At 39.3% G+C, this 11707-nt stretch overlaps 1 pseudogene; it reads left to right on the plus strand.

Moving 5' to 3' along the window:
- Positions 1 to 609: 609 nt before the first annotated feature.
- LOC124703630 lies at positions 610 to 10719 on the plus strand (annotated as a pseudogene).
- Positions 10720 to 11707: the final 988 nt, after the last annotated feature.

Here is an 11707-nt window from a genome sequence, read left to right on the forward strand (position 1 = left end):
CAAACCTCTGCATTTGGAGGCCCAACACTGTCTACAAGAATAGAAGCAGTACGTAGACGTCAAGCTCTTTTCTCACGGCGCCGTTGTCGGGGAGGTGGGGTAAAAGGTACTCACATCCTCTGACTTCTAAGTATTTTAGTTGCTGGTGAGTGCTCAAAGTTATTTCCTTTAGATTCTGCAATTATATCATTTTATTTTTTGTTTTTATTTTCACTAGTTAGGCTTAGTGGAAAACAATAAAAAAAAAGCTATTTTATGCTTTGTATGATATGTCTTCCCTTAGTAAATTAACATCTTACTAAAAATTAATTATTTATTATTAATTGCTAGGAATGATAATAAAAGATAACGCGTCGTATGACTTATCTCTATGATTTTTTCTAGATGACGTGGAAATCTCACAGAGAAGGCATGGCTTCTCTGCCACTGTACATATCCTAATCTGACACTTACGAGGCTCTGCTTAATCTGCCTGGTCGGCCATCAGATTTGCGTGATACTGATCATTGTCCACGTCTCTTGGCTAAACCCCACACGTGCGGGAGCAAAGCAAACCTTGCTCACTGCTCCCACGGGCTAGCTAAAGGCCCACCATCTGTCCATTTGTTCTCCAATAAACTGAAGCCACAAAGTACAGTTTACTTCAGGTTCCGGGGCGGCCTCCTTCTCCCTCCGTCGCAGGCGCTCCGGACTTGCACTGCTCAGATCCGCTGATCGGATTTCAGATCGAGAGAGGTCAGATTCTTCATCCTGTCCCCCCGCCCCATTAGAGCAACCCAGAAAGGTTTCTTCCTGGACGGGTTCTTGGAGGGTGCTGCCGCCGCCCGCCGGCGTTCTTGGGGGTTGGCCTTGCCATTCTTCTCCTTTGCCTTTTTCTTGGGAGTTTGGGCGCCGTCTCCGTCGCGCAATTCCGTTGGATGATTGGGTTTTACTTACTTACCGCAGCCAAGAATTTTCACTTTGAACTAACACTAACAGTTCCCGTGTCATGTAGTGATGTAGTACTAGTACTGATGCGCATAGGCTCCTCTGGTAGAATTGCTTCTGTTGCATTCTGTCTATGATTTACTAAGGGAGTTAGTTACAGCATGCGACCGAGTTGAATACCCATTTTCATCTGATAAATTGGCATTGTTGACTTGTTGAGACAATGAGATGTTGACGTGCGAGGTGTACCGTGGATCATTTTAATATCTGTCTTCAGGGGGTTGTTCTATAGACTACACAACTTCACCTTTTGCACACGCAAACTCTTTCGATAGTCGATGCAGGATTCTCAGAATCTGCGTAATAGTGGATACTCAAAATGGCTGACAGTGTCCATATCTTGAGTTGAATTAACACATTTTGTTTGATCGTACATGCTTTTTCAGAGAACATGTTCAGATAGCTTAGGAAAAACAAAGCTGCACGCTTGTTACATGTATTTACATCTCAATCTGTTCACAGGCCTAGCTCGAAGAAAGACAAAATGGAGAAGAATGGGGTCCACGAGCCACCAATGGGCGTGTCTCGGAATAGTTCACTTTCGCATAGTGATGTTGATTCAGTGAGTTCTTTCTTCCCAGATCCATTTCAAAGCTGCCGTTCGATTTGTTCCATACCATGAAGACTTCGTGGATCCTACCACCAATTTGAATGTGTGGATCAATTTTTTTCAGAAGAAAAATAAAAAATAGAAATTTTCTGCTATTACCATTGATATTTTTTTTGAGGTTCGGTGGGTGTTCTTTGACTTGTCAGGAAAAGGTTGATCCTGGACAAATTCCAGAGTTGACATGGGAACACAAGCTCAGTACTGTCACATATGATTTGCCATCCTTTGGGGTTACATGGAGGGAGGGACGTCAGATGGTATTTCTTCTACTTTATGCAAGTCTTTGTCTTTCCGTCTGCTGAAATTTACCAGATCAAAATCAATTAGTCTAGTGATCTATCTGAAATAACAATGATTATTTGATACCTCCTATTAAATTCTTATGTTTTGCTTTCTCGTGATATCCTCTGGGTTCTTACTAGGCTTAAACATTTGTAGCTTTCTAGGCAAAGTGAACTCTGCTACTGGCCTTTCATAGTCTGTTGCTGATGTTTCTATTATCTTCCCCCCCCCCCCTGCTTAAGGTTCATTGCATTGTTGCAGGCTGGTCTTGGTTTTCGTCTTCTTCGCCACATCATTGAAGAAACTTCAAAAGGACGAGTATGTTTTCACATGTTGGCTTGGACTGCTCATTATTGTGTGGAGTTTTATCTATTACTCATTTTCTTTCTGATGTTTTATTTAGATATTTGTGTAAGTGCTATCTTTGTTAGTTTTCTACAGGTTGCTATTATTGATCCCACGAAGAAGCGCACTGCCAAATCTGGTCAGGGTGTTCCACTTGGCGGCATTGGGTATACCTTCTCTCAGTATACCATGTGTTTTCGTATGAATGTTGAATGTGCATCTGTTACTGGGCGAGAGCATCCATCATAGTCTGTATATCATCACTAGAAAACTGCCTTTTGTTAGTTTTACAGTGTTAAGTTGCTTGACACAGAAGTGAGCTTGGAGGATTTTTAATGCTTTTATATCCAGCGCTTGTTTACATGTACCCTGTTTTGTTTTTTTACTCTTATCTAACACAATAAGTTCCATGAGCAAATGAGTTTGTTATATTTGTTCCTTCTATTTATTCATTCACTTGCAGTGATCTGAAAACTATATATATTTGAAGCCTATTTATTGAACAGTATGCTTACACATAAGTTTGCACTTGCAATCTCCTGTATACAATTATTTTTGTTAATTAGGTTGAAAACTAAATTCGGGGAAAATCATTGCATTTATATATGGACGAGTGGGTTCTACACTCATTTCTGGTGGAAGAACAAAGCATTTTTTCACATGGATAAAACTATCGTAGAACCTGAGAATATTTTTTAGTGCAGAACTCTTGTTTCGTTTGATGAATCTTTTATTACACTATCCTCTAATTGTTAGAAAACTGTAGTGCAGGAAGCATTGGAAGAAGCTGCAAAGGTGAATTTCAACGCTGGCAATTGTACCCAGGTGCTTGTGAAGATAAGCCAGTAATGGCAAATCAATTTTCTGTAAGTCTTCAGTATTCTTCATCGTTACTCTTTGGCACATTTATATTGTCCATTTCTATCTGATGATTGATGTTGTTGTCGTCGAATGAACTTGGCAACAAACAAGATAGTATTTTTGGTCTATTGCAACGAAATATGTATAACAGTATAAATACGTCGTTCAGTGGGGGCGGCAGTAAGTTAAGTGGGCGACTAAAGGTGGCCTTTATTGTGACCCACAGAAGATATCATATTCTTTTTTATTCTGCTTCCCTGTTGCTCTACAGAAGTTCAAAATTTCACAAACTGAACTCCTTAATCCTAGCAGAGATAATATATGATGATTTGATTTCAACTAAAGTATTGAGTTCTGGATTTTTTCTATCTTTTAGTTGCCCTATTTGAATATTTATACCTGAATAAATCCTTAAACCACTTGGAAAGCCACTTTTGAGGCCACCTACCACCAAAAGTACTGCCATTTTAGGATTTTCCTTCATATACGATATTCTAATAAATTGACCACCCCAATAATAGGCCGCTTCATCATTTCACGCTTACGATAATTTCCCCCACTTATCCTTCCTGGTCTAACTCCTTCCTCTGCCACTGATCAGCACCACCTGCTGTACCATCTTGTTTTTCTTCTACTGGGGACTGTCGAGGCCTCCACCATTGCTAGTCCTAGCCACCATTCTTGCCCTGCCTATCTGGCTATGTTGTCTGTTTTGTCGAACAGAAACTTAAGAACACTGTCTGAGTTCGTCTTCACTGGTCACATCCCATGCCACCACCCTCTCCCTCTACTCTAGTCTATTCTCAGCAGCCTGCCAAGATGGACACTGAGCTCCCCCAGCCAGCATGGCGCAACTGTAATACTTTGCCTTCCATCCTTTCCATTGAAGTGCTACATTTGGAAGTGCGTGTCTTCAAGAATCTGGGAGAGTGAATGGTGGAGCAGAATTATGCATAAGGCATTGATTGGACGAGGTCGACGTTGAACCTGGCAAAAGGGGCGTACACAGTGCTGAAAGCTCCCATACATTTTGGGGTCTGGGGAAGGGAATTTCTAGGCAGACTTTCCCTTTTTTTTTAATGCAAAGAGGCTGATTCGAACCCAGGACCTCTGAACCTGGCGCAATGGAGAAAATAGAACTGAGGCAGGGGATATGTGCATGGGTCAAGGAGTTGGCAAGATGGTCCGCTGGCCATCTCCATAGAAGGACGATTAGAACAAAATGGAGGAACAAGAGAGGTAAAAAGCGATCAGAAATGTCAACAGTATGAAGGAACCCTCCTTTGGAGAGACAAAAAGTGATTACAAATTTACAATGTGTAGTAGTGGAAACTTTAGACTATTACTTTTGGTTTCATACTCAATCATCCCATTCGTATGTTTGGTTCAGCTAAATTTTACTTGAAATGAACAGAATAATAGCTTCATAAGTAAATGGTCTATTTAGATCCTCTCTTAAACTCTTATCTGCACGTTGTCGTGATGCATTAGTTGCCAAGTCAGCTCTATGACTAGCCTGTTAGTTTCTATCCGCTACTACCTCCGTTCCAATGAATAAGGTTTATAATATTTCTGAAAAGTCAAACCATATAAAGTTTGACCAAGTTTTTATAAAAAAATATTAACATGCTAAATACAGAATTAGTATCATTAAACATCCATATGAATATCTGTGGAATACCATTTTTTTGATAGATTTATCTAAAAGTTTGGTCAAACTTTACTTGGCTTGACTTTTGAAAAAAAAGATAAGCCTTGAATGGAGGGAGTATTAAATAAAAATAAATATGGCAAAACGCAAAATTTTACATTGGCATGATATTTGAGTAGATTTAATGTAACATTCTCACTTTTAGGCCTTTATTTCCCGCGAAGGCGGTAGAAAATACTCCACAGTGTTGCATCCTGGGAAACCGGATCTGCCAAAGTAAGTTTATCAAATGTTTTTCTTAATTTGATATTTAAGCATGGAGTTAGCCTATATAATATGTTAAATGTAGCATTTGAACGTATTTTTTCAATTACATGGAAAACATTCCTTAGAACTTTTTCTTAAATGCAGAGGAACTAACATTTCAGGGATTGGATCCTGGGACTGGAACCTGAGTGGACAGAAATCTACGTATCATGCACTTTACCCTAGGGCCTGGACTGTTTATGATGGTATTGTTGCAATAACCATATAAATATTTCCTAAGTAACTATAGTTATTTTTGTTGTAACTTTGCATTATGGTCTACTAGGAGAACCTGACCCGGATCTCAAGATAGTGTGCCGTCAGATTTCTCCAATTATTCCACACAATTATCAAGAAAGCAGCTACCCCGCTGCAGTATTCACTTTCACAGTAATATGATACTTCCCATGGATTTCCTTACATGCACTTTTTAATAATAGGTTTCAATTAGTTTGAGATTTTGTTTTGGTTTCAGCTTGATGATACACACACCACACCAGTACATCTAATCTGACTTTTATTGAAAACAGGTAACAAATTCAGGAAACACAGCTGCTGATGTGACTTTGCTTTTCACATGGGCTGTAAGTTTGTATTTGATATTGTGCAATTCTCTTCTACTTTTGGACCTTTGAACTTGAACATAAGTTTATATCTCTGCAGAACTCTGTTGGTGGAAAATCTGAATTCACAGGCTACCATTCTAATTCGAGCATGATGTAAGATGAATGGAAATATATGTCTTATTTTCAACCTTGTTATTGAATAAATAGTTGGATTTATATTTTCATCAATATAATGTTGACAGAGAAAAGGATGGCGTGCATGGTATACTGTTACATCACAGGTAATTTCCTATTTCAAATTTATATATAATGCATGGTATCCTGTTATTTAATGGTATCGATGATGTGAACTTTAACTCAGCCATGAACGGCTTTCTTAACCGAGATCAGAACTGCCAATGGACAGCCACCAGTAACTTTTTCCATAGCTGCACAAGAGAAAGAGGATGTTCATATCTCCGAATGCCCCTACTTTGTAATGTCTGGAAGCTCTGATGAATTCACAGCAAAAGATATGTGGACTTCAGTGAAAGAGGTTTGTTAAGAACTATTTTTCGGAGCAGAAACTTTCAATTCACCATATCATAGTTATATTTTGCGAAAATACTGGATGAAATATCCCCTGCTGCATCATCATGCTAGCTTTAAATTCTGGGGAAATTGTCAAATCATTGCTACTGCACCTTATGGAGTTGATTTTAAAGAAGTTCCAAACTCTGGATGTCAAATCTCTGTTTGTGTGTACTGGATGGAAGATAATGAGTGACATATCAGGCAGCACACTGTTGTGTTGAGTTTGTATAAGTTTTTAGTTACTTGCACATGTAAATTTATGTTGTGTGTTCCGTACTTGATTGTGGAATGTCTTACTGTGATGGACACATATCGGGGTGACATCATTAGAGGGACGACTCGGTATGTTCTGTGGCCCACCGCAAAAATAACTGCAAACAAGGCAAAAAACCCTCTGTTGAGACAGAGAAGTTCAGTCTAGGTGTCCAGAAAGAGGTTTGGAAAACTAGGAAAGAACTCAAAGGTCAAATGGAATTGGTGTTTGAATTCACTCAATCACGTCCAGATCCTTAGCAAGGCTAAGCTGGTCAGCAGTCTAGATGTTTATTCAGAAAAGAAGAAATCTTTCTTACCTAGGATAAAGGTGGCTATGCAGCAGTCTGGAGTAGTAAATCCTTTTCAGTGAACTGGTTACTCTTGGCTACTGCAATTGATTCTGATGGATAGAAAGATCTTTGATCAGCTGCCTCTGTGCAAGTGATTTTCGAGAAAGACTCTGGTTACAGTTGGAGACTTAGAGGTCCCGAATAACAGTTTCACATAATGTGCAATTTGCATTTTTTTTTGCTTCATGCTTACGTATTCTTGTTAAAGGTGCTACTAAGCCACATACTAAGCTTATATATTTCAGTTTGATATGTCAAGATTTTGATATTCTCTAATAAGGAGCTGACACAACTTCCTTAACGTTTTGGCAGCATGGATCTTTTGACCATCTTGATCCCGTCAAAACATCAGCTTCCTCCAGACCAGGAACATCAATAGGGGCAGCTATTGCAGCTTCAGTTAAGCTTGCTCCCCAGGCAACCCGGAATGTGACATTTTCGCTTGCATGGGCTTCCCCTGAAGTAAAGTTCTGCAGTGGGAAAACCTACCATAGGTTAGAATCGAATCCAAAACATTTACTTCCCAGAATTATAAAATTGTAAAAAGAAAAACTGAAACTGACTTCTTTCCTGGGTTTTGCAGGCGTTATACAAAATTCTATGGCACAGATGTTGATGCAGCAGCAAGCCTTGCCCATGATGCCATTCTTGGTACAACCCAATTCCTCACTAGAACTTTCTAATGTTCCGTTCTTCAGTGTGCACTGCATAATAAAAGAACCTTGTAACATTGAAAAATGTATTATTTCGAAAGAAAGACATATAAACAATGTTGCCATTTTATCCAAGTTGCATTGTGAACTGACAAAAAATGGTTAGTTGTCTGCTGGTTTCTTCCAGGCTGCTAGTTGAGGAGAACTCCATCAACATATCCTCTGATTACCAGACAAATGAGTAATCACAACAAATAACTATTACCATGACCAAAGTTTTTACATTTGTATCACTCGTTGTAGGAATATTGCTTCCTAGTATTTTCATTGAAAATATTTATTTGTTTGTGATGTCATGTTAGATAATGTTCTTGTAGACGAAGGAGGCATCTGACTGTATTACTACGGTAGTTATATTTTGTGTTTGTTTATATTTGTTACTGAATTTCATTGTTTAACTCTGGACAACTAACAGAACATCGTACGTGGGAAATGAAAATTGAGGAGTGGCAGAATCCTATTCTACAAGACAAGAGGTTTCCTGCATGGTATGTTTGGCCTTGTACACTCCAACATTTCCGAGTACTGAACACTGATGCATAGCATAAATTTTCTTCAACAGGTATCCAGTCACACTATTCAATGAACTTTACTATCTTAATGCCGGAGGAACTATATGGACAGGTATTTTCTGAACTTGTTTTCGTCTAACTGAAGACAACTATCTTCCATAAGTATTAACATAGACCATCTCCACAGATGGATTGCCACCAATTCAAAGCTTAACAGCCATTGGGGAAAAAAGTTTTCTCTTGACATGTCAAATGGAGAAACAGATGATGACAATGAGATGATTTCACGGACTAATACTGCCACTGACATTCTTCATCAAATGGCATCAGTACTTGAGAGAATGCATGCATCTCTTGCATCAAATTCTGCCATAGGAACAACTTTGCTTCAGGGGGAAGAGAACATTGGCCAGTTTCTCTACCTTGAGGGAATTGAGTATTATATGTGGAATACATATGATGTTCATTTCTATGCATCATTTTCACTTATCATGCTATTTCCAAAACTTCAACTCAGCATTCAGAGAGACTTTGCTGCTGCTGTCATGATGCACGATCCTGAAAAGCTCAAGCTCTTGCATGATGGAAAATTTGCCGCAAGAAAAGTTCTTGGTGCTGTTCCTCATGATCTTGGTCTATATGACCCATGGTTCAAAGTGAACGCATACACACTCCATAACACAGACCGATGGAAGGACTTGAACCCAAAGTTTGTACTGCAAGTTTACAGAGATGTTGTGGCCACAGGCGATAAATCCTTTGCCCGAGCTGTTTGGCCATCTGTTTATATGGCAATGGCATATATGGAGCAATTTGATAAAGATAAAGATGGGATGATTGAAAATGAGGACTTTCCAGATCAAACTTATGATGTGTGGTCCATGGCTGGTGTAAGCGCATACTGTGGTGGTCTTTGGGTGGCTGCTCTTCAGGCTGCATCGGCTTTGGCACACGAAGTAGGAGATAAAGCTTCCGAAGAGCTTTTCTGGAACAAGTATGAGAAGGCAAAGTCTGTTTATGACAAGCTGTGGAATGGTTCATACTTCAATTATGATGATGCAGGCACTAAAGTTAGCACCTCAATCCACGCCGATCAGTTGGCTGGACAATGGTATATATGTGTTTACTCTTTGCTATCTTTGTTCTGGTTTCCAAATCTATACCAACTCTCTTCTCCTTAATTAATGAAAACTGCAAGTTTTTTGCCTTGTTTAAATTTTTTTGCACCAATCTTATCAACCAATTTCTTGTAATGAGAGATACCAGAAACAAGTAGGCACGTAACTCATTTTGTAGCTTCCTCTGTCCTAGCATTTACTGAATACTGATTCCTTTGAGCTTCTAGATTGTCATAAATGACAGCTATGCTTATTTAGATTATATAGAAAGGGAAAATGGTTAATCAGATTTTGCTAACAAATTTCTATCAAGTAGATATTTATACTTTATCCAGTCTGCTTTTCGAATGGCTGAAGATTTGTTTAAAACGATATGAAGGATGTACATACATGTTTGTTATTGTCATGTCATGTATATAATGCAGAATTGCAGTAATACACTACTGATGAAGCAACAAATCAGAGTACCGTTTGAACAAAAAATCCTTTAGAAAATGTACGAAGGGTGTACTCCAGGTCCAGTTGTATTTTTTTTTTTTTGAACAAAGGTCCAGTTGTATATGTGAGCTCCTATGCATCATAATGTACTGCGTCAAGTGTTGTTTCTGTCACATTTCTAACATGTCATTGCGTAATGCACTTCAAATATATTTATCCTATTAATGAATGAACTCATCGAACCACATGTCTTCTTTCTAGGTATGCTAAAGCCTGTGGTCTCTCTCCAATTGTTGACAAGGACAAGTCACAAAGTGCACTAGAAAAGATATATTCGTTCAACGTAATGAAGTTCAAGGATGGTAAAAGGGGAGCAATGAACGGGATGTGGCCCGATGGCACACTGGACATGACCTCAATGCAATCTAGGGAGATATGGCCAGGCGTGACATATGCGCTTGCTGCAACTATGATTCAAGAAGGCCTGGTTGAGGAGGGTTTCAAAACAGCTGAAGGGGTCTATCATGCTGCGTGGTCTCCAGAAGGACTCGGGTGAGTATTTTTCATGTTCAAACATCTGACTTGAGGCAAGAAACAGAAATCTGGTTTATGATCATCTTGGCTAATTTAGATCTCCTACAGTGGATAACACATTTACTTTATTTAACTTCCGGAATCAATTTTATTGTGCAAAAAAAAGCAATGACAACTTTGGTTTGCAGATACGCGTTCCAAACTCCTGAATCGTGGAACAATGATGATGGGTACCGGTCCTTGTGCTACATGCGCCCGCTTGCCATATGGTCGATACAGTGGGCGCTCTCGACACCAAAGCTCCACAAGGAGCCTCAGACAGATGTAACACAAGACTCTTTTCCGAAGAACCAGTTCTCGTATGCACGCGTTGCGAAGCTCCTGCAGCTACCCGAAGACGATTCGTCCAAGAGTTACCTTCGAGTGTTGTATGAGATAGTCCGGAGTAGGTTTAGTTCATGATTTTTAAGGTCCGCTTGTACATGCTTGAATACTACTGAATGTCCCTATATACAGCAACATTGAACAATGTAATTGTTGATTACGAACATTTATTGGTCAGCACCCGTTGGTGTGCAGTTAATAATTGGTAATAAAGTTGAGATCTGTGTCAACTTCTGTAGCGCGGTAAGAAAAGAAAGTACTAGTGGGACATGTTAATTATTTTCCAGAGCGATCTTGCTCTGTTGTGGCAATGTGCTATTCTGCGCGCACCAGAAGGGAAAATCATATCATAGCCACGAAGACAAAGTCACAATATTTTCCAGTCTGATAGTTTGCACGCTCGGTTTTGTTATGACTAGTAACTAGGTTTCTAGTTTTGAGTAAGTCAAGTTTTATATACTACTAGTAATCATACTCCCGTGTACTACCAAAGAGCCGTCAGTTTTTATCCTTAGAATACCTCTGCTCACTGATCTAATTGAGTAACTGTTTGTTGACAGATTTCAAAAAAAGAATAACTGTTTGTTGACAGATTTCAAAAAAAGAATAACTGTTTGTTGACAGGTTCAAGATCCTGGTTGGAAATGTCACCTGCTATATACTCTTCCCCCACCTCTCTATCAGCCAAATAATAACAGGACAAGGCACCCAGCCATGGCCTGTCGTCTGTAGATATAATATAACGGACACGAGAACTACGGCGGCAAACTAATTTTCAGAGCAGAATTAACTGTTGAAACCGATCAGTACCACCATGTCAGTAGAACAGGTCGCAGTAAGACGCAGCACACACGTCTTAATCAAATAATCGCCTACAAACAAAGATTTCTCCTTGCCTCACAGTACTACCAATTCAATAAGATAATATGGAAAACAGCTTTCGAGCATGTTAGAAAATCCATAGAAAAATGGAGAACAACTTTATGTTTTGGTTAAATGTCTAGATAATACCTTCCATGGAAATAAGTTATGTCCATCAAAGGTTTACATCGTGCAGATACAGACATATCTTCCAGACATAATAACACAATCGTATCTTTGACAATGAATCTTCTTTAGTCATGTTCATCCATTTCTCCTATAAATGTTGAAAGACTACCCAGCCATCCAGGGGGTCTGAAAGGGGCAAATGCTCGTTGGCCGTTGGATGCCAGTGATTCAC

This window comes from Lolium rigidum, chromosome 3, assembly GCF_022539505.1.
Source record: "Lolium rigidum isolate FL_2022 chromosome 3, APGP_CSIRO_Lrig_0.1, whole genome shotgun sequence".
Classification (NCBI taxonomy): domain Eukaryota; kingdom Viridiplantae; phylum Streptophyta; class Magnoliopsida; order Poales; family Poaceae; genus Lolium; species Lolium rigidum.